This window comes from Microcaecilia unicolor, chromosome 6 (genome assembly GCF_901765095.1).
Source record: "Microcaecilia unicolor chromosome 6, aMicUni1.1, whole genome shotgun sequence".
Taxonomy (NCBI): domain Eukaryota; kingdom Metazoa; phylum Chordata; class Amphibia; order Gymnophiona; family Siphonopidae; genus Microcaecilia; species Microcaecilia unicolor.
The window spans coordinates 130,778,565-130,803,338 of record NC_044036.1 but is presented as its reverse complement, the minus strand read 5'-3'; the positions used below and the strand labels follow the sequence as shown (position 1 = coordinate 130,803,338).

The 24,774-nt window shown below is 42.5% G+C and overlaps 1 protein-coding gene and 1 long non-coding RNA gene across 2 annotated transcripts in view; both read right to left on the bottom strand.

Annotated features, from left to right (window-relative positions):
* GRM7 (glutamate metabotropic receptor 7) overlaps window positions 1–24,774 on the bottom strand; it is a 387,933-nt gene that overhangs the window by 309,105 nt on the left and 54,054 nt on the right. The window lies entirely within an intron of this gene.
* LOC115472826 lies at window positions 14,138–24,007 on the bottom strand. The gene is made up of 3 exons (XR_003942563.1): window positions 23,828–24,007; window positions 17,345–17,349; window positions 14,138–14,149 (listed from the first exon to the last, which is right to left on the bottom strand). It is a non-coding gene; the product is annotated as an uncharacterized LOC115472826 (long non-coding RNA).

Below are 24,774 nucleotides of genomic sequence, written 5' to 3'. Positions count from 1 at the left end.
AGAAGGGTTTCTGTATTACAGATGAAATACGAGCCTTAAAAATCAGAATTCTAGTTGTTGATTGTAAGGGAATGGGGAAACCATATATTGACAGAAGATATTGAAAGGAATCCAACTGTAAATAATTGCAACGTTTCTTCCTCTATGCTATGTAGGACTGTGATTCAGATCATGACGCCATAAGCAACAGGCGGCAGACTAGGGACTGCTTGGATGCTACATTGCAATGAGACAGTGCCCTGCTCAATTGTCCCTTCTGTGTTGGTCTCCTAATAGCAACATTAACTGGTGAATATTCAGACACTGGTGACCAATATTCTGTGCCTGCACCTAGGTGGGTATCAGCATTACATATCCAGGCTCCGTGCCCAGAATACAGTCGGTCAGGTGCAATATTCAGCCTGCTGCCTGGTTAGCTGACTGCGCAGCAGGCTGAATATCAGGTTAGCTCATTCTGACCCTGCAAACACCCCTCCTCCATATGATCATACTCTCTATCCTGAACCCCCCCCCCCCCCCAAGAGCAGCCCCTATCCCAGGCCTTCCCACCCTCACCCACTTGTAAGCTCTCCGGGCCTACCTTTGGGTCCCTGGTGATCTAGGGGTAGGTGGGCAAAGAACAAGCCCCACTCATTCCTTCACATAACAGCTCAGATTTAAAGATGGCTACTGTGACCTCTAGCCTAGACTCCAATAAGAAGTCTGACTCCTACCAGCACAACTCGCCACACATCACACCACATCTGCTCACTAGGGTCTCTGACTTATAAAGGGGAGGGAAATACCATTATAGCCATCCCTAGAAGGGGATGCAGTATCCAGATGGTATGTACCCTCTCCCTGTGCTAACGTGGCATGGTCCTGGTGATAGGAACACATAGGACTAGTGAAGGTCCAGCAAGGATCCCGACATATAGATATAAAATGTGGGAAACCATGTAGTACGTGGTATGTTAGAGAAGAAAGATCAGGTTCAGTTTATGCACTCGAGACTCAGTGAATAGCCCTATTAACATGCACTCCACAGCCTTCAGTACTCCCAGGCTCTAGTACTGGTTCATCCACAGTTCCTGCTTTCCTACAGTAGATTCTTCAAGATTTTGTAACAACTTCCTGCAAATTCTTCAGCAATTATGTGGCATATTTTCATAAATTTACAAATATTTATATATATTTGTAACTCACACTCACCATCTCTCACTAACATTCCCCCATCCACTCACTTACATTCCCCATCCTCTCACTCACACTGAAGACTATCTTTGATTCATGCATCCTCTTCCCCTTTCACTCATTTGCTCTCCCTTACCCCATACTCCACTGTCCCCTCACATATTCTCTCATCCCACTCATCAGCAGCTCTCTGCTTCCAGGCATAAACTGTCAGGCTTTACACAATATGGTCCAGATTGAGAAGAACAGATGGGGAACTAAGCACCTTAAAGCAAAGTGCCACCAGGATCAGAGCAGTTGAAGGAGTCACAGGGCAGGTCACTGCTGGTGCCATTCTTGTGATTCCAACAAGAATGGGGAATTCCATGGGAAGGACTTCATGAGTCTCCATTTAATAGCCTCCCCCTACCCCCCTTCCAAGAGCCACAAAAATCAGTGAAGGGCTGAGGGCCTGGTAATATCCACCCATTACAAAATTTACTTATCAGTTGATTAAATTTCAAATTCTACTATCAGCCTCACACTCCTTCCCCTTCTCTCAACCTTTTGTAAATTCTTTGTGGAGTAATACCTTTTTTTGGAAGCCCTCGCTAATATGCTTTGGCCTTACTTTAGCAGTAGATTGCGCCTGGAAGATTTATTTTCTTTCCTGAACCAAGTACCCAGGACTCTTATCCCCCCCCCACCCCACCCCACCCCACCCCCAATCCCACCCTTGGTGAACCCTTGGGAACTTTGAATTTCAGACTCCAACTAAATGAAAAATAATTATTTTTTTACATAATAATGCCTATTTCAAAACAAAAATAAACCCTCCAGCCATTTCCGAAGTGCACCCAAAATACCAAACTCACTCAACTGGCATAATAAGATCTCGTGATCAATTGAATCAACCACACCAGATATATCAAATTGAAGCAGAACAGATTGGGTACCATGACTTAGAAACTCCCTAACTTTTGACAATGGGATTCCATACTATGCATTGCCCTGAATCCGAACTGAAAATTATGTAAACAATGAAAAGATTCCATATAAGATGCAATTTGGGATGCAACTACTGAGTCCAGTCATTTCACCATCCATGATCAATAAGCCCCCTGGTTATAGTCAGAATGAATGAGCCATGATGCAATGCATTAGATTACCAACATGCCTTAGCACCGTTAACGTGTTTTATTAGGAAAGCATTCTCCTTTCATACAACATAAATAATGCATGTTGATGCGTGCTAATGTAGCAGCACACAGCAGTAAATATCACCTACCAGGCAGCCTATGGGTTCTTCTGCTTGGGTGAACTTTGCACTAACATTTCTAAACTCTTGCACTCTCCGACAAATTTCTGAATACCTCATTAGCCTTTTTAATCACATTGTCTGTCATGTTTTCCCTTTCCCATTACTCCATTCATTTCAGTCCAAAACATTTTTGGGTTGCAGAAGTCTGTGTGAATGTGATTTGATTTTTTTTTTCCCTGCCAAATGTAGTAATCTGTATTATACAATGGCTTTGCATCTGTAACCCAGCTTTAGACCCTGGAAGAAATTCAGCCCTGCCATGTGCACAAAGGGTCCTGCAGCTGACAGTCTTCTCTTTCTGCCAGCTACATGTCTCAGGTCTTTTCAACATGACCACAGGGTTTATTTAATAAACACAGGGGATAAAGAAATCCACTCTTGAGTTGGTCTGATCCCCTGTTCTGTGGAGGAAAGGAGTTTTCAGGTGATCAGAGAAAATTTAATTATGATTATTATTATTATTATTATTATTATTATTATTGACATTTATATCCCGCATAGCCCGAGTACAACTCAGGTTCAATGTGACTTACATAACAAAACAGTTTACATTTCAAGGGCCAGCAATTAACACACCTGACTCTAATTTAACATTCAAATGAGCCCCCGCCCCCCAGTAGTAGGGAAATTCCAGCTCCTCTCTTCTTCAAAAACATGTCAACAGGATCCCAGAGGGGGAGGGATTTAGAGGCAGTATAAATTAGTTCCTCATAGACCCATATAACCCGGGTTCACTTATAACCCGATCAAAGATTACTCTCTGGGGATGTCATTTATTACATATTATACTGTAGACTTGATATAACGTGGATTCACTAATAATGTGATCAAATATCTTGGATCCCAATATCTGCGTTTTACAGAATTTAAAGCATGTTTTGGTGAAACTAACACCAGGACTAATTATTTGAGTGATGTCACCGACACACAGCTGGTACTGGCTGGGCAACATTTGGTTTCTGTCCAGCCCCAGTCATGGCTCAGGGCACAAGCCAGATATCCTAAAGCTGTATCTCAATGATAAGATTCAGCTTCACAAAGGAATCTTTTTATGTCACTGGGTTCCCAGATAATTGCCCTAATTTCTGCCCCCCCCCCCTTCAAGAACCCCCCCCAAACCTGGCCCTATCTGTTTACAGTGGCTACACTTCAAACAGCTCTTTATTCTGGCTCCAGAATAAAAGCCCAAATCCTCTGCCTCACCTCACTGACTCAAAGCAATGACGAGGATCATCGTCTCCTCTATTAAGCGTATTAAAAGTTACCCTTTTTCAATGGTAGACTTGAATGAAATTATAAGTTCACAGCTGGGGTATCAATATTTTTCACTCTAAGTGATGTTTCCTCTGAACAGACCAGCATCAGCTGGATGGATTTCAGAAAGCAGACAGACTGCTGGCAGCCCACAGGATTCATTTTTAAAAAGTGACTTCCATCCTCACAAACACATTACATTTATATTCCTGCAGCCTGATTGATCAGTACCTGCAACAGTAGAAATTAAAATGTGATGGGCTCAAAATAGAATTAAAGGCAAACTATGTACCTTCATCCAAACAAATTGTACGATGTGATACCCGCCAGCGAGCCTTCTCAGGAGTAGCCCCTAAGCTCTGAAATTTACTCCCAGAGGGGCTACGTGTAGCTCGAGACAATCTCTACTTCAGGAAGCAGGTGAAAGCCTGGCTCTTCTCTCAAGCCTTTAATACATAGGTTGACTGACTATACACCCCTTCTGCACCTGGACTAGCTTGCTACACACACTGTAACTTAGACCAGTTCCTTATCTCTTGCTTAATGATACAATGAACCTGCCATGAATTTAGCTAACCATCAAACTATCCCAACTGACTCTGTACCTTGCGTCTTGTGCCCATCATATATCTGCTCTTGGTCCCTCAGCTATATGGTAAGCCGTATTGTAAAAATTATTTAGCATCAGATCTATGTTAGTTGAATGCTCTAATGCTTATTAGGTATATCATTAGTATTATGCTAACACTGTATTATATCTCTGGTATTTGAATTCCACTGCTGTTAAATGTGTATATTTTTTTATACTTTTTCAAGTTTTCCTCCTTTATTGTATTTTTGTTTATTCTTGGTTATTTTACTATTGTTTTGCTTGTAAGTTTTATATTAAACTGTATCTGCTGTACACCGCCTTAGATTAATAAATCTCAATAAATAAATGAATGAAAAATAACTGCTTACTATTTCAAATAATTATTCTCTAAATTAAAATCTTTTGAATATTTGCCAAATAAATACCATTTATTGCTAGGTGGGACACAGGTAGACCTGTTTATGTCATTGATGGGAACGGTCTGTCATCAGTGACTGACATATGGAAATTCATATGGCTTATGCTCCTGTGTCACTTCCTATTTACAGATAAATTCAGACACGATTTGCTTCTGGAATCAACTCCATTGCTGTTGTAAACAATTTACTGTGAATAATCCTATGGTAATGAACTTTTTTTTTTTTACAGCAAAAGCACTTTGTGATCTGAGGTTTAATGTCAAATATGAAAATAAAACTGAATTCAAGGTACCAAAATCAATAGCTGTGACCTCCCCCCCTCCTTCTCCCGATCGGGCACATTAAACCCTAACTCTTCATTACATACATAAGTTATTAGGTCATTCGAAAATGACTGAGTCGTAGTTTTAATAACCTAAAATGCAGTGACAGGTTATATGTGCTTGGACATAAGGTACAACTCTGTGGATGCAGTGAGGGCTTGAGTACCCCCAATATTGAGTAAATTTATTCAGTGTGTCCAGAGAGAGAGGTAATTTGTCTTAAGTCTAGCACCCATAATCATTTTGAAAAGTTTTGGGCCAATATTCAAAACTGCATATGTTTATGTTCATTTTGGCATTTGCAGTGGGCTGAGATCCTGGGGAACTGGGTTCAATTCCCACAGTGGCTCCTTGTGACTCTGAAAAAGTCACTTAACCCTCCAGACTTAGGCCCAGATTATCAAAAGCCCTGCGCTGTTCCAAACAGTGCCCTAAAAATAGCACCGGGACAGCGCAGGGCTTTTCTGCACCGATGATCAAAGATAATGCATGCAAATCTAAGCAGCGCTATTATCTTTGATTATCATGTTGAAGTGCGGGAGAATTGCGCCCGAGCATGCGCTCAGCACAATCCTCCCGCACTTGTTTGACAGGTCTGGGCTGTCAAAAGCCCAAACCTGTCAAACAGCCTGGCCCGAGGCCCGAACAACGAGGCCCCCCCCCCCAAACCTCCAGAAAACGTCGTGGCCGCCGCCGCCGGCCAAACCCTCTCCCACCCTCCCACCCAGTGATGGGGGGGGGGCTGGAGGATCGGTGGGTCTCCAGCCCCCAAACCCCCCAGAAATCGTTCTTCCATCGACGGAGGGGGGGGGGAGTTGGAGTCCGGTGGACCTCCAGCCCACCCCAAATCCTCTCCCCAGCGTTGTCTTTAAATTTCCTGGTGGTCCGTGGTGTCGTGACACCCCCCTGGCCCCGTCCCGGCCCCCTCCCGGCCCCCCCTACCTTGTGTTGGAGGAGGGACGCAGCCTGCCTGCCTCCCTCCTCTTCCTGTCAGTCGAAGCCCAAAATGGCGGCGCCCAGCACCGCCCACTGCATCCTGGGATGCACTGGGCGGGGCTACATACCATGTAAGCAACTGCATGCTGGACGGGGCTCACCATTCCTCCCCAATGATCTGCAAAATCTAACGCCAGCTCGGAGCTGGCGTTGATTTTGCTGCGGCCAGCGACCCAATCTTTGGTGCGCTGGTCGCTGATCATTGGGGATGAATGCGTTAAGCGCCAATTAGCATGCATTTGCAAGCTAATTGCGCTAGAAGCCCTGTTTAGCATGCATTTGCATGCTACTTGTGCTGAGAGCCCTCGAGTGCGCTGTTTCAGGCACTTGAGGGCTCTGATCATGGGTCGGCTGCAAACTCTGGCGCTAGTATGGCGTTAACAGCCTCTAGCGCCAGAGTTTGCTTTTGATCATGAGGGCCTTAGATTGTGAACCCACTAGAGACAAAGTACCTGCATATAATAAATACCCCTCTACGTGAGGTAATTCAGTACCAGAAGGAAGGAATTGTGGTAGGATTAGTGGCGTTGACATACTTATTCAGAGAGGAGGGTCTGGTTGGGTTAAAGTTGGTCTGGATCTCAGCTTGATGGGATGGAGGGGAGGATGAGACGACTGGTTGGTGGGCAGGGACAGGCAGAGAAAAAGGTGACTGAAGAATGGAAGGAATAAGTCCTGGTGAACACAGTATTCAATGATATTATCTGGAAAGCGCCAAGGCGGTGAGTGGGTGGAGCTGGGGAGGGGCCGACACTTAAAGAGATTTCTAGTGCTGCTCTCCAGAGAAGTATGACCAAAAAAAAAAAGCTGAGCTAGGTGTGTGCAGATTGGCTATTCAGATACTGGCTGAACATCACCGCTATCTGGAAAGCCACAGCATTGACCACAAACTTCTTATATTCAGTGGTGGCCATCAGCCAGGTACTACTGCTGAAATATTACCCTTGGTCTGCCTTTGGACCTGGAAATCAGGAATCCTAGGCCCAAATGCTTCTGTATGACATTGAACCAGTTGCAGCTTCCTTTCTGCTTCTCCTTCTATGATACAACTGCTCTTTTTGTTCGCCTTAGATTACTGTTGAGTCTTTCAGACACCAGAAATATACCAGACACCTGCATGTATTTTCTAAGGCTGTAAAAAAAACACATTGGCTATTCAAATGAGAAAGAACTAATGTAATTAAGATAACCACATTTCCACTCTAGTACTCTGAGGGTTAGTGTAACAATCTATTAAAAATACCTCTTGCATCCTCTATAGAAGGACATCACCACTCCATCTTCTAAAAGCATCCACTGCTTATGCCCAATGGCTGCTTGTCCCCCCTCCCCAATGAGGAGCACAATGACTTTAGCACAGATAAGAAAGGACAGCACTAATCCCCAGCCCTATCAAAAGGTCTCAGAGTGAATAAAACCACTGCTGAAGACATGCCAGCTCTCTGATGGCTCGCTGATAACAGATAGCGCCTCTCTAAACTTGTCTGAGGGATTCATTTCTGGATAACTGGAAGAAATGTCCTAATCTCTTAGATACTGAACAGAGAGTACTAGTACTACTTTAGACAAATTACAAATTTGCAATAACATCGGGATCTATCCACTGAAAAGCAAAACGGACTGAGACTTTCAGTAAACACACATGGACACAAATCCACATTAAGCACCCGGCCTGTCCAGCTGAGTGTTTTCATATGAATTCACAGATCAGGCTTAAAGATTCTTCCCTAGAGGACAGGACACAAAACCCAGAGGGAGACCTTTCAGCAGTGCTCAGTTCAGCCCTGTAAAGTCCCAAGTGAGCAGAGAACTGCAGCTATTTCCATGCACTGACTGCATAAATATTTGGGTCAACTCAGGAGGGGATACTTAACCCCATTCTACAAAATATTACTGTTGTGCAAAACATTTCTACTCACCTAGAAATTAAACAAATTGTATTGTAAATTGTTACTTGTTGCTATGTTGTGAGCTCTTGTTTACCTCTGTATTGAAAAATCAATAAAATAAAATAAAAGAACTTAAACAAATTCAGGCCCATCTTGTAGCTGTGGCAAATGTGCTTTGAACAAAATCCAGTGATGACACAATGAACATAATGTAGTTTAAAGTAGCAAGTTCTGCCTCCTCCATTATTCATTAAGCCATATTAACATCATATAATATCTGAACTGTTTTCCTGGCCAGGAAACTCCTTGTACAGTACCTGCATTTACTTATGTGCTGTACTGCAGGGGCATAGCTACGGGTGGGCCTGGATGGGCCCAGGCCCACCCAGTTTAGCTTCAGGCCCGCCCAGAAGCAGATCCTTACCCTCTCCCGACTCCCACCCCTGCCGCAGCGCTTCATTTAATTCTGTGGGCGCTGCTGTTGCACAGTCTCCCACCCCGGCGCTTACACTTTGCTATGGTGCTGACAGCAACTCTACAGATGCGGAACCAACGTCCGACATCCTGCTCCGGGGCCTTCCCTCTGCCGCGCTGATGTAACTTCCTGTCTACGGAGGCGGGACGCGGAAGGCCCCGGAGCAGGACGTCGGTGCCGCATCTGTAGAGTTTCTGTCAGCGCCGTAGCAAACTGTAAGTGCCACCGCGGGGGGTGGGAGACTGTGCATTTACAGCAGCGCCGACAGAATTAAATGAAGCGCTGCGGCAGGGGTGGGAGAGGGTGAGGAAGTCAGTGGGGTGCTGGCCCAGTAAGGGGAGGCTGGAAAGGGAACAGAAGGGTGTTGGACTTGCCAGGGGCAGAGAGTTGGAGGGAAGGGGAGAGGTTTGGGATTTGCAGAGGGGAGGTTGGAGGGAAGGGGAGAGGTTTGGGATTTGCAGAGGGGAGGTTGGAAGGAAAGGGAGAGGTTTGGGATTTGCAGAGGGGAGGTTGGAAGGAAGGGGAGAAGTTTTGGATTTGCAGATGGGAGGTCAGAGGGAAGGGGAGTGGTTTTGGATTTGCAGAGGGGAGGTTGGAGGGAAGGGGAGAGGTGCATGGAAAAAGAACCAGATGCATAAGGGGAAGGAAAGAGCGGAAGAGAAGCTGGTTTGGGGGTGGGATCAGAGAGGAGAGGGACACATTGGTGTGGAGGAGGGAGAAAGGGGACATAGGAAGGTATACAGAAGGGAGATGATGGCCATTAGGTGGGAGCATGGGGACAGGGACACAAATGTGAGATGCTGTGTGGGGATGGCACATGGGCACAGAGGGGTAATGTCTGACAAGGGGGGGGGGGAACGTGGATATGGAATAGAGATAAAATGCTGGACACTGGAGAGGGGGGGTATATGGACACAGAGGGGGGGAGAGATACCAGACAAGGGGGAGAATAGGAACACAGAAGGGATATGCTGGGCATGGGGTGCATAGGTGCACAGAGGAATGATGATGGATGAGGGGATATGAACACAGGGGAGATACTGGACAAGGAAATATAGGAAAACAGAGATGGGAGAAGGATGATGGACATGGAGAAAGAAGAAATGTCAAATAGGAGACCCTGGCAAGTGAGTTAAGAGAAGAAAGAGGGAAGCAGAAACCAGAGACTGGGACCAATATGATTTGAGAAAAAATGACCAGACAACAAAAAGGTATTAAAAAATGTATTTTATTTTCAATGTTGTGAATATAATATGTTGGATTTGGAATGTACATCTTGCCAAAGTTGATGTTAAACATGGCTGGGGTCCAGGACAGAAATCTAGGAAAGGACCCCAAAGTCCATTACCAGGCTGCGCCTTCAGCTTCCAGCATGCAGGCTTTCTCTGGCCAAGGAACCAAGCACAATTGCCCTAGTTGCAATCCCTAACACCATCCCTGGCATGTGCCATCTTTATATTTTGCACAGAAGCAAATGCCTTCCTTCCTTTCTTTCTTTCTTGTTTCTCTAGTGTTGTACTACATGCAAGGTCTAGTTTCTTGGGGTTTCCGTTTAATTTATATTTCTAGAGTTTGTGGTCACTTATTCTGTATTTGGCATTTGTGTCTTGTGTGTGTGACTGAGGTATTCTGTTAGCATGAAGTTTCCATGTAGCATTCTGTAGTAATTTGGCTTGTTCAGCTTTCCTGATAAGTGTATTTGTATTTTTGGGCCCTACTATAATATTTAAGGCACTTCTTTTTCATAGGTAGGATCTTTGTTTTTGGAAGTTAGTGTTGGCATGGTAGATTTGCTCTAGGTTCTGAGTGACCTTTGTTTTATAGATTTTTTTAAAGTTAATTTATAATATGTCTATAATTGAGAGTACACTAGAAAACAAAATGTCTTTGTATAATGAGTTTTATGGAGAATTGTCTTTGCTGTGCTCTGTATCCATTGTTGGTGGAGGGCCAGGAGGTTCTCTTGATGCAGAATGTGTTTGGCTTCAATACCATATATGTGTTGGAGGACCATGGCTCAATGGGGCTGAATAGTGCAGTCTATTGTACTTCCCTTAGCTCTCAATTGGCCTGCAGCCACTGAAGCCTGCCCTGCAACCCTCATTGAAGTTATGGGGAGTAGGGTAGGGACAGAGCATAGGTGCATCAGGTTGCTGTTTTTTCTTTTTCAAAAAAGTTGGCAACTCTAGTGCCCACCCATCCAACCTGTTGGCCCACCCAAAAATTGCCTTCTGGCTACGCCACTGCTGTACTGTAAAATCACCACTAGTGTTGCCCCAAACTCAGCAAGGCAGAAAATCCTAAAGGAAGTTAGATTCATGTTCAGCTACTGTGCAATGGGCAGCCAAACACCCATGCATTAATGGTAAAATTTGGTCTTCCCTGTTAATTTCCTTTCCTTAAGCCCCACCAGAACCAATGGGTTGTGTTTGCCAACTAGCAGATGGGAGACAGAGCCATAGGGCTCAGTGCAGGCACAGCTTCTCAGTATTATTGTATAAAAGTAATGTCCAAAAGCAAAACAAGCAATTCCTCAAAAGGAGTTCAGGGTCCAAAACAATAATAAAAATAGAACATACAGAAACTTGAGAACAGTAACTGAAAACAACATGCTGGACTGGTCTGCTAGGACTCAAGGAAAGGAAATTAACAAGTAAAACCAAATTTCATCTTGCTTATTATCTCTACCAGACCAGTCTAGAAACAAGGGATGTAATAATGCTCCTGCTACCAAGGGAGGGATTTTGAAACCCCTGCCTTAATCACTACATACCAAAAGTTGCCTCTTGCTCTGCCCTCACTTCAACCAGTAACAGTGCTTAGCAAAAGAATGGAAAGTAGACCAAGTTGCAGCTGTACAAATAAGATCGGATTAAACTGCATGAGATTCGGCCCAAAAGGTCACCATACCTCTTGTCAAATGTGCCCTTAACTACTTAGGTGGCACCCAACCTTGCTGCAAATAAACAGACAAAAATCATATTTAATACAAAGAGCAATGGTAGCCTTAGTAGCTGCCAAGCCTTGCTTAATATCTGCAACTAAAACAAAAGATTATCTCTTCTCCTAGACTCAATAGTAACCTCCAAAAGAACTCAATACATCCAGAAGTCTCAAGATTTTGAAGTCATCACCACAGTCCTCTTTCTTAAAAGAGGGAAGATCCAAAAATTTTACTTCACATGAAACATTGAAATTAACTTTGGCAAAAAAAAAGAAGGCACTGTACAGATGGAAAAACCTGCTTCCATAAACCTTAAAAAGGGATCTCTGCAGGTTAAAACCTAAAGCTCGGAAAGTAATGGCAACCAAAATCATAGCCTTTAATGTTAAATCCTTGAAAATGGCCTTTTTCAGATATTTCAAATAGTGCTCTCCCAAACTGAGATTCCAAACTCAGATGCTATCTGAGTTTGTCACTTAGGGGTCTGTTTATGAAGCAGAGCTAGCAGCTGTCCTTGCGCTAGTGCTGACGCAGCACATTCAAAGTGAATGAGCCGTGTTGGCACTAGTGCCTGGACAGCCACTAGCACTGCTTAGTAAACTGGGGCATAAATGTTCTATGTTGAACTTGTCTCAAGAAAACATGGGATACAAATGTCATAAATAAATAAAACTGAACAAGTGCCCAACCAGCAACCTTAAATGATTCACACCCCATGGAATTATACTAAATCCAAATGAGAAGCTAGAGATGATTTTTCGAGTTGCTCCCTGAAGTGATCTAATGCTGCCATTTGAATCTTTAAGGAACTGACTGCTAAACCTTTCTTATGGCCCTCTTAAAAGAAAGAAAGAATTTGAGAAATGGACACTCAATAGGGACTCTGAGAACACCCATGACTCAAAAGTTCTCTAAATTCTCATATAAGCTATGGAAGTAGATCTTTTATGAGCATGAAGTAGAGTGGTAATGATATCCTTGCATCTTAGATGATTTCTCTCAAGAGTCACGCCATAAGACAGAAATAAGAGAGATCCTCCATGATCATTGACCCCATGTATGAGACCTCTTTCCTGCAGAAGTTGTAGAGGCAGACTGGATATTAGATGCACCAAAGTGGCACAACATGGTCTTCTAGGCTAATCCGATGTCACCAAGATGACAAGGTGGGATGCTGATCTATCTTCTGCAAGACTTGATTGATCAAGGGCCAATGAGAAAAAACATGAAGTAGATCTTCTTGAGGCCATGGTTGAATGAAAGCATCAAAGCTCTGCAAACTTGATTCTCATCTTTGGATGAAAAATGCTGGAACTTTTGTATTGTTCCTGGAAGCCGTCTGATCCATGGAAGGAATATGCCATCACTGTGTGACAGGTAGGTATTTCTCACATGGACTTCAGATGTGACTAAATCATTCATAAAATCTCCAAGCTGGCTGAAATAATTCAAATAATTCTTGGTGTCTTACAAGCTACAAATTTCAATCTGAATTTATGCTGGTTTAAGGGTAGATGAGTAAACATGCAGTCCTTGACCCTCTGTATACATAAGCGGCCTGATACAACTGGAGTGTAACAATCCATGATTCAGAGGAGAATCCAAATTATGGCTCTACCTTCACATGAAGACAAAGTGGTGTCCAGTGTAGAATTCCATAGGGCTTGTTTGTCAGGTTAGGTTCTGTGATACATATCAAATGGTGGTTCAGGACATATGCCCCACATCCTGGTAGAGGTGGTAGACACAAAAACTGTATCTAAATTCAAGAAAGCTTGGAACAAGCACATAGGATCTCTAAGGGAGTGATAGGGAGAGTAGATGGTATGGATGGGCAGACTGGATAGGCCACATGGTCTTTATCTGCTGTCATTTTCTACGTTTCTATCTATGTTTTGGTGAAAAGCCATGTGAGTCATACTAAGGTCAACTGAGCATCCTGTCTTCAACCTTGGCCAGTCTGGGTCATAAGTACTCAGCAGACCCCAAAAAGTAGATTTATTTCTAATAGCTCATTTCCAGTGATGAATAATGGTTCTCCTATTTCTACCTGGTTAATAATTTGTAATGGATAAAGTTGTCCAAACCACTTTTTAATTCTGCTATGCTATTCACCTTTACCATATCCTCTGGCAACAAATTTCCACAGATTAACTGCATTGCAGGGAAAAAAATTATATGATTTATTTTCAATCTGCTGGTCATTAGTTTTATGCTGTATCTTCTTGTTTTTGTTTTGTTTTGTTTTAATAGCTAAATAACCATTCCTTATTTAACCATTCCACCCCTCATGATTTTATAAACTTCTATCATATCATTTTGTCCAAGCTGAAGAGCCCTAACCTGTTTAGCCTCTCTTCATAGGGGACATTCTGTGATTGATTATGTGCAAACACTGTACATCAGAGGTAAATTATAAGCAGTTTAATTCCTTTAACCAGTCAAGGAAAAGAAGAATCTTCTGAGTACCTCAATGTTCTTACAAAGACTGATTACCAATCAATAGAATGAGAATGACCGAGCTAAGATGTCACAACCTCTGCAGTTACTGGAACCCAAGGGCATAAAACCAAGGTCATCAGTGACAAATTCCTTTTCTCTGACACACAGCAGATTGATTTCATGAGAACATCTGAAAACAAAGAGTCATATCACTTATTATAAGAATCCCCCATCCCCATAGTTCTTCACAACATAACCTGCATTTTGTACACCAGATCCAACAGATTATATAAACTACGTGTTTTCACAGTCAAATCAGATGAAGTACTACTACTACTACTACTTAACATTTCTAGAGCGCTACTAGGGTTATGCAGCGCTGTACAGTTTAACAAAGAAGGCCAGTCCCTGCTCAGAGGAGCTTACAATCTAAAGGATGAAATGTCAAGTTGGGGTAGTCTAGATTTCCTCAATGGAGGTATAATTGGTTATGTGCCGAAGGCGACATCGAAGAGGTGGGCTTTGAGTAAGGATCTGAAGATGGGCTTTGAGTAAGGATCTGAAGTGCTGACAAACTGGAGTGACCATGAGGGAACTTACTGTGGACACTCTACACAAGCCCCAAGTCTAACCACATCCAGGCAGTGGTCATGAGAAATGGACTAAAGAAGGTTTTTAGTGCAGGTCATGTAGGATGGTCAAATTCTCCCTGTGATTATTGTACCACATCCAAGATTCAGAGAGGGGCTCAGGGAGTTCACTGCTAACATCCCAGTGTGGGTTTTACAGAATCTTAAAGGAGAATGTTGTAATTGCAAGTTTTATATGTTGTTTCATTTTTTAATCAACATGTTCAGCTGCTTCACCCTTTTCTTTTTATAGCCACAAACAGATCATTTGAGGTGTGATGCTCACTTTCCATGCCACATCTGAGTTAGAAAACTGCAGAAGGTTTCAGCTTGGGACTGGCTGGCTTGCAGCTTTTTGTCACTGCAGCTTTATATTCTTTACCCTGTGTCTCAGTGTAAGGGTCACCAAAGCCCCCGACACACAGTGTAAATCTTTAAAAAGAGTAACTGTGTTAGTCTGGTGTGACAAAAATGACAGCGGCGCTAACCATTTTTTTGAGGCATGAGAGTTCGAAGGCAAGAGTCCACTTTGTCAGATGCATGAAGTTCAGGAAATGGGTATATATACAGGACAATATGCAGAGGAGGGGGCAGGATACAGGGTAAAGAGAAAGTAATAAAAAATGCAGGGCTGGGTTTGGAAAGGGAGTAATAATAGCAGCATAGGTCAGTTAATAGTCCTCCTACAGCTCCCAACTGAACCACTAAAATGTATCATCAATGATCTACCACTCATCCTGAACAATGATGTGAACCTCTCACAGGCCTTTTAGGTGACACTTCTATCCTGGCACAGCAACTGCCCCATAACCTCAGACAGATACTCATCAGCAACCACACAGAGCGCAATTTCTAACAGGATGCTACAATTAGGGACCTAGATGACAGCTGATAGGATCCCAGTCTCTAAAGGAATGTAGGTACCTCCATTTCAACCTTCTAGGACACTCTCTATCTGACCTTACCCCTGCAATGGCACTTCAAAGTATAAAACCACTGAATTGGAACTCCTCAAAAAGCGTGACACCATCCCCCTAGGCCCGAATAAAGTAATAGGTAGGCCCGATAAGTAGTAATCATCTAGATAGTATGAAAGTTTGAGCTTAGTAAAAGGTTTGCTTTCTTCTTGTTCTAATATTGACAGTCAGTCCTCTCAATCTTCTGCTCAACAACTTGCTGATTTTTTCTTTGCTAAGGTAACCAAACTGATTTGCAGTATGAGTTATTGAATACTAAATTTTGTTTGAACACAAAAAACACGTTACTGTAGATCAAGTTTGGAATACCTTCTCTCCTATATCTGAAAATGAACTTGCTTTATTTGTGAAGAAGTTATCCAAGTCACATTATACTTTGGATAACTAATCCAGCCTATTTGTTTTCATCTATACCTTTGTCATTGATCAGCTGGATTACAGTAGTTGTTAATGATTTTTTGAGACTGGGAATAATGACTATTGATATGGGTCAAATAATTCTGACTCCTTTGCCTAAGGATTTAGGATTATGCTTGTCATTACTGGCTAGTTATCACCTAATTGCTAGCATACCATTCTTTACTAAATTAGTTGAAACTTATGTCAGTAGGCAGATAGATTTGCATATCTTCATTCTTCACAATTTGGCTTTAGGGCCGACTCACAGTACCGAATCATTACTGCTTGTTCTGACCTCTTATATCAAAAGATTTGAGCCAAGGCAAGCAGTCTATTCTATTACAATTTGATATTTCTGTGGCCTTTGAAGCTGTTGATTACAACCTGTTATTGCAAAAGCTGAGTGAGATTGGCTTAACAGGCCCTATTTTTAACTGATTTAGTGAATTTTTGAAGAATCAATTTATTGTGTCCAAAAGAACATTATAGTTTCTCAATTTTGGTTTCCAGGTTGCGGTGTCCCTCAGGGCTCTCCATTCAGCCCACTGCTTTTAAATTTGTTTATATCATCTTTGGGCTCCATTAATTTGTGTATAAATGAGACACTGATGACATTTTTATGCCAATACCTGTTGATGGTGATTCTGCTGATATCACAGTTAGCTTAACATCTTGCATAGACCGAATTCAACAATGGGCCTTGAGCAATCTATTGAAGCTGAAGCTAAATACCAATAAAACTAAAATCATTTGGTTCAGAAATGTTCAGATTCATAATACCACTATTCTGTCTTTGGGTAATGCTTTTTCGGTCAAGGAAAAATCTAGGGTGCTGGGTGTTATTCTTTATTCTTCTCTATTATTTGAAGCCCAAATAAATCATCTATAGCAGAAAACCTTTTACAGGATGAGACAACTACGACTGGTGAAGAGCTATTTTAATAAGTCTTCTTTTGCCTTGTTAGTCCAAATGTGGATCCTTCCTCATCTGGACTATTGTAATGTCCTATATTTAGGTTTATCATCTAGGTTATTGAAGAGACTACAGCTTAGTAAAAAAAACTGTGATCTGTAGAATTAAGAAATTTGACGGTGTTTCTCCATGCTTCCCATTTATAAACAAGTAAATTTTAGATCAGCTTGTGTACTGTTTCAGATCATCTATGGGTGTACATCGGAACTGTTGGGTAACCTGTTTTCCGATTTCCTAATTAGTCAGTCTTCTCAAATACAAGCATTACTATTTGGTTTTCCTAGTTCTAGAGGGGTACATTTCTTGAAAATGTTTTAGACTTGGTTCCCTTTTGCTGTAATATCTGTATGGTACTCTTTACCCTCTTTTATTAGGTTTGAGAATATCTACTTGATATTCCAAAAGAAATTGAAAACTATGCTGTTTGAAAATTAAGGTTATTTTCTTCTACATGTAATTTTGAGTGATTTACTGTTCTCTGTAATTTACTTATCTTTTGTAAACCACTGTGAACCTGTGAAGGGATACCGTGGTATATAAATGACACAGTGACATTGACAATGACTTCATGGCTTACTACAGGTGTGAATGGACTTTACTCCAATGTCATCCTGTCATTGTTCTTGTTCATCCATCACTGCTGTCAGTTAACTGAACTATGCAGCCTTTATCTCGCTCTTTCCACACTCTGTCCTGCATGTTCCAATATTCTATCTTGTATCCCTCTCCCTACGCCCCCCTCCCCATGTATCTTCCTTCTATGTACTACATCCTGAACTTTACTTCACTTTATGCATCTGATGAAATAGACTCTAGTCCTCGAAAGCTCACACCTATAAGGTGCCACCCATCCCTGCTATTGTTGAACAGGCAGCCTCTCCCCCCAGTGAAAGTGACATACAGCTATGTAATCGCAATTCCCACCCCTCACCATCATAAACACACACACACACACATACTCACTCTTAATAGAAAGGATAATAAATGAGGGGGAGAATCACCAGTTCTCTTCCTTGCTTCCATGACAGGCAGCACTGTTCCAACACAGCTCTCCTTAAAACATGCATTTGTTTTTTCTTGGTGAGTAATCGATTTGCCTTTTGTTTGTGCTGAAGTAGTAAAAGACTTTCAGGGTCTGGGGAAACAGGAAGCCTCTGTCCATACCTCACCAGGAACCAGACTCCCTAAGCTTCCTACCCAAATCCAGTTCAAATTGTTCCCTAATGAAGTTCCTTCCAAGCAGCATGGTCCTTATACTGTCACTAGAGAATACACACATCCCAGAGTATCCAAAAATAGAGCAGAAGACCCAAATGGAAAGGGCCATGCATTAGCAACAGTCTGTCCCTGACAGGAGGATAATGGGGTAATCTATTCTCATTTCTACTTAGAATAAAGTCTGCAGAATGAGCAGAAGATCGATCTGGATTCTGGAAATTGTGTTCCTGTTAGAGAATAATGCTGCAAGTGAAGAAGAGAACACTGGAAGAAGCAACATAGCAACTGTAAACCAGGAAAGCTTAGTGATGAGACTCAAAGAAAACAAAGAAAATTAATGAGACTAACAGAGAGCAGAAATCTGGACATTCTAAGTTTCTAATCTTCTGTGATCACTACAGAAAGAGAAGACCACTTATACCAGAAATATTCACAATCTTCTTGAATACACACTGGTTTTAGACAAGTTGAAGGAGAGGCCTAAAGTAGCTGAAGAGAGTTAAAAAAAAAAACATTTTCAAACACCAAATCATGTCTCAGTATCTTTTCAGAGAACAAAATCCCAGCACCAGGTTCCTATCCTGATGCAAACACCCTCACCCCCTAGGTAACTGTTTTCTCGATGTTGTCTTTACTTCAAGCTTATCTTTCAGGTCAAGTCACCTGGGACTGGTCCTGCAGTTTTCCTTCTCCTTCTGCAGGATCGGTTCCAGTCCCAGGTGACCCAACTTGAAAGATAAGCTTGAAGTAACACTGCTTTCAGGATACACTGAAGGCCTACATGTAAAGGAAGATACATTGGCTGTGACATAAAATCTTAGCTGACGGAAGTTAGGATAAGGAGTTCCTACAGACATATTCCTTGTGAACCACTGAAAACCACATCCACTACATTTCATCAAGTCAAGTCAGATAATACTTTGGCTCCTGAGACAGGCATATTGTTGCCAAAACACGGGGCCATGTTGAGTCCATTGTATCTGCTTTCTGACAATAAAGACATTTAGTTTACCTACATTTGGAGTCCTATTGATTATTGATTGACCTACGTCCCCAGAGCTGCCAAGGGGGCTGATCCACTCAGTGGGAGATTTAGGGTCCACCCCCAACCCACCCCAGCTCCACCCACAACTACATCCATTTTTCCATCCTCCCAGCACAGCTGATTCACAGTCACTGGCTACAGGAGTGGTCTCCCCGTCTAGCGGACGCAGGAAAACATCATCTCCTGCTGCCAGGGGGCATGGGATCAGCAGTTACAGGAAATACTGCTTTATGAAAGTGCTTCCTGCTGTCACTGGATGGGAGGCCACTCAGCAGGAGATCCTGATTTCTCAGCAGGAAATGACCCGCAAAAGTGGGAGAAGTTTTTTGGCATATATATTAAATAACTTGGACAATCTCCTGTTAACATTTTAAACAATACACAAACAAATTTTAAATAAAATCCTGGCTTCCACAGGTAACCAATGTAACTGTAAATAAAATTGAGAAATGTGATCATGTTTTTGTAAGGAAAAACATTAGTCTCACTGCCTTGTTTTGTATTGATTGTAATTTTTGCAATTGACATCTAGCGGTACCCAACAGCAAAAGTTTGCAATAATCTAATTTTGAAAGTAATAAGGACTGAACAAGCAACCTAAACTGAGTAATCTGAAAGAATTTCCTTATTCATCTTAATTTCCTCAACAAACAGAAAGAACTCTTCAATAATATTGACACGCACATTGAAAGATAAAGTCTGATCAATATGGACTCCAAGTAATTTAATAGCATTTTGCAGAGGATAATGAGTACTACAAACCAACATACGAGTCTCCAAAGGATCAGATCTGTAATCCAGAAGTAAAAATTTAGTTTTATCCATATTTATATTATATTATACTGTCAAATGACTTAGCGGCCTTTTTACAAAGGTGCGTAAAGGCCGTCAAATCTGCATTACCACCTGACTAGTGCATTGCCTAGTGGTAATTGCAAGTTTGGCGCAATGATGTAGCCAAGGGTGGGCTTGGGTGGGCCCAGGCCCATCCGCTTTGGGTTCAGGCCCACCCAGTAACAGCACATCTATAATGTGGCTGGCAGGGATTCCCAAGCCCCACCAGCTGAAAACTCCCAACTGTCCCTCCCGCATACCTTTTAAATAGCAGATCTTTGCTGCAACGACTGATACATACTGTTCACACCGGCCCTGCAGCCTTCCCTCTGATGTATTCTTGCCTTTGCGGAAACAGGAAGTTACATCAGAGGAAAGGCTGTGGGGCCAACATGAGCAGTGTGTATTAGTTGCTGCTTGCTGCTGGTGAAAATCTGCTATTTAAAAGGTATTCAGGGAAGGGCGGATGTTTGAGAGACCATATGGATGCAGGCAAGAGAGGGAGAGACGAAATCACTTGTACTTCTGCCCACCCATCTTGGGCCTACCCAAATTTGGGTGTCTGGCTACACCCCTGGTTTGGTGTGCACTATTTTCAAGCACAGGGGCATTCCTGGTGGTAATCAGCAGTTGGCGCACAGTGGATGATTACTGCGCAGGTACTGACAGGTGGTGTTAAGGGCTTAGGTCATAAATAGATGTGTGCTGGTTTTAATTTTGCCACATGTCCATTTCCCAGCCCCCCCCCCCCAAAAAAAAAAAAACCCTTTTTCCCCAGACGTGATGGAGAAATGGTCCAGCGCACGCCCAATACACACGCTCACAGTACCGCAGGTCAGTTTTTGGTGCACCTTTATAAAAGGGACCCTTAGCTTCCCTAATTTCTATTAACATTTTGTCATCTGTCTGTTCATTCTGGCCAGGCAGAGGGTTGTATATCCCCACCACTATACTTCTTCCACTCACACATGGAATTTCTATCCATAAAGAGTCCACAGAACATTTTGCTTCCTGCAAAACTTATCATATTTGACTATGCCATCTTTAATGTATAGCACCACCCCTCCACCAATTTCATCCATTCTATCACTGGGATATAATTTATACACTGGTGTCACTGGTTATTCTCCTTCCACCAGCTCTTTCAGATGCCAATTATATCTAAATATCCAGTGCCTTGGTTGAATGGGAATTGTAAAGGGAGAAAGGGAGCATATACTTTAAGGGTTTTAAATATACTGCAGCAAAGAGATTTAGCAAAGAGATATCTTAGCATTAAAAAGAACTCCAGAGGGTGTAGGAGAAAGTAAGCTCACAGGAATGCTGGAATTTGTAGCCATTGAGAGACAAGAACAGACAGGACGTAAACTCATACTGAGGCAAGCAGTCTGGGAGATGTAGTAAGAAAGTAGCTGGGGCTAAGGTGAAGACACTTAATTATCTGGGGTCACTTAACTGTGTGCTAACAGATGGGAAGGAAAACCCAGACTGTTTGCAATGAGACAAAAGAGCCCAGAAAGAGTAATTTGTATAAAGGATTCTGATTAGAAGCCACAGGGAAGCATTTGCATGATGCTTAAAGTGCCTGGGTAGACAGTCTGTGCTGTGGAATACACAGACAAGCTGGAAGAAGTAACTGTAGTACTATTAGAAATACTCTCTCTTTATATAGTTGCCAGAGGGCTGCATTTGGGCTGGGAAAGTGACTAGAGGGCCAGGAGAAAATAACCTCCCAATTAGAATAACGTTGAGGTTAATGTCCATGCTACATAAAGGCCAATAAAGTTGCTGTAAATTAGCTGTAAAAAGGTAACTAAGTATTTTGCTTAAAGCCCGTTTGTATAGCTGGGTCTAGGGAATGTTATTTGTTGTCACTTTGGATCAAGGCATTCAAAAGAGCTATGTGTTAAATGTGCTGATTGCTAATTAGAAGCCCAAGGTGAAGCTGATAAAAGTTGCAAACAAAGCATTTAAATAGGTCACCAATATCCTGCCTCATCAATGAGAAGTGGGTAATTCCTGAATTCCTGACCCATGTCCTGATGCTCAGAAGAAAAGGCAGGTGGTAGAGGTCATCAGTGCCAAACTAGCACACGCATTAGTGAACACAAAATGCTCAGACACTCTAACAAGGGGAAACAATGAGCAAGCCAAAGATTAGCACAAATAGTATGCTAATATTGTCAAACACATGTTAATGAGCTCATTTCCTATTCCCTCCCAATGATCAGAGAACAGTGCACAAAACAAACTTTGCCTTACCACTGTAAAAAGTAACGCCAGCTCAGAGCAGGAAAAAAGGATTTCTCACCATTCTTTCTCTAAAATCTGGCCGTGCAAGCCCCTAAGAGCCAGTGGTAAGAAACAAATGTGTGCGAGTCCAAGCAGACCCGAAAGTGAGAGCACACATTGGTGCCTGTTTCGTACATTTAAATATAAGCCTTCCAAATTAAAAGAAACATTTTTGAAAAGCTTATATTTAAAGGTGCACAGAACAGACGCCAATGTGTGCTTCACATTCGGGTTTGATTGGCGCATGCGCACAGAATTTATGTATTTAGAAAAGATTTGTTATACTACGTTAACTAACAGATAGATCTAAGCTGTTTGCAATGTTTACCATGCTAACTCATCTGCGCATGCAAAGAGCACATCCCCCCCCCCCCCCCCTTGCTTTGGCTTTAACAGCGTGCATATCATTTGTATACCATCTCTTTGATCATTGGTGAGCTCATTTTCTGCGCTATTTCGGTGGTATTTTTTCAGCACTGTTGGCTTACCATAGGAGTTCTGAGCATCAGGGCACCAGGGAACTAAGCAATGAGGACAAGTCTTTGACAAACTGTAATAAGACACAGGGATTTCAAGGCTTGAAGGATTTTTTGACACAGGGATATAAATAATTCAATCCATAATCATCCCCCTCCCTCCCTCCCTTAGGTTTTACCTTTATCTTACAATCTTGGAGCTTATTCATGAAACAGATTAAGCACAGAAAGATGAACATGACTATATTTGCATGGATTATTGCCTCATTGCCTCAATAGGTTTGTAGCACAATTCCTAGAAATGTACAATGGGTAACATTCCAGAATGTTCACACACAATCTCCAGTTTTACAGAAAATTGCTTTTTTGTCGGGAGTCAGCATTACGACATTCAGGAGCCTACTTGGAATTAAACAGAAATAGAAAGTCATAGAAATTTGGTGATAAAGAGTCCCCATATCTGAATGCCAGCCATTACCTGCCTGAAAATTTACACAACAATCATATAAAATGATTTGAATTAAAGAGAGAATAAATGTGAGGTTTTAGTACCGAAGACATATGTTCTAAATATTCTGGACTTATGGAATCATAGGGGTCAATATTCAAAAACATGTAAATTGGGCCACTTACATGCTACCTGTGGATATTCAGAGGCAATGAAGTGGGCAGTGCCTGCTGATGTCAAGACTGGGCGATCTGGGGATGGGGTCGGGGAGGGTCCAGCTTCTAATAGTCGTAGTCACTTCCTGTACCCATACAGCTAAGTGGCAAGATAAGAGTGCGTAAAAAGCTGTCCCAACCATTGTACCAACACCTGCATAATGTCTGAGTTACCAATCCTTCCCTTCCTTTTTAGGCCCAGATGATCCCTCCACTTTAATCCCCAAACCCCTTCCCTTATTCTTATCTTCCCACCCTCCTGACCCCCCCCCCCCCCTCATTCTGATCCCCACCTCCACCCAAAGGCAAAGGCTCCTCAATGTGATCCCCCTCCCCAAGAGCTGTGAGTCCTCAACATGGCCCCCCACCCCTTGTACTTACCCATTGTGGGTCCTCTGTCAAATGGCTGCTGTGATCTCTCAATACTATGCTCCTGTCCTGTACTACAGTAGGTTGTACTCTCAACTACAACTAAGGAACACAATAGCAGAGACCACGACCCTGCCCACCCCACCCCCCACCCCCATTCCTACCAGCCTTCCTGCTTTTAAGGCATTTCTTCTACAATTATTCTCCCCATACAAATAGCAGGATGTAGGTTAGCCGTCAGGGACATAATGGGGAGTAGAGGAAGAATAAACAAGAGCATTAGCTACAAATTTAAAGACCAGCAAGAGCCCAGGGCCTATGAAGTGGGGGGGGGGGGTGCTGCTGCTCCCTGGGGCAGGTGGTACTGGGGTGGTAGGGGGTCTGGGATGGGGTCTGCTTGTTGGAGGGGTTATAAATGTGGGGATCTGATTGGGGTCTGAGCAATTTTCAGAGGGTTGGGAGGCAAGGATGGATCATGTAGGGGAGTGGGTTTGGGAGGGTGGCATTGGTTCTGGGAAGGGGTTTATAAGGAAGTAACCTGCTATTCAGCCCACTGCCTCATTACCACATTCAGAATGTGGCCAGAGTCCACACAGAGCCAGATATTATATACTGGCACAGCACAACTGACTATTGGGACCTATTTCAGCCTGTGGCGGTCGGCATTTTAAAAAACCATTGACTGCTGCCAGCACTGAATATTGACTGGATAGAGGACATGAAGAGTAACAATTTAAGCATTGTTAATTTAGATGCTTTCAGCATTATTATATCAATTTAGAAGACGTCCCTTCCCCAAAGAGGCTGCAAGCCATAGGGTATGTTTCAACGTTCATTTATGTGCATCAAATATATATGGAAATGCTTGTTATCTTTTCCACATTTTGTGCTGGTAAACCATTTTCACATCAATGTATCTGCCACTTGGGATTTTCAAAAGTTTGCTCATGAAATTTCTCGAATATTTTCTGCATAGTAAAGAGCAGGTGTAAAAGTATGTGTGTGCGACTTGAAGGGGAAGGGGAAGGGATTCGATATACCACCTTTCTCTGGTACCATTGTTTTTTCTGTCTTTAGTGGGCTTACAATCTA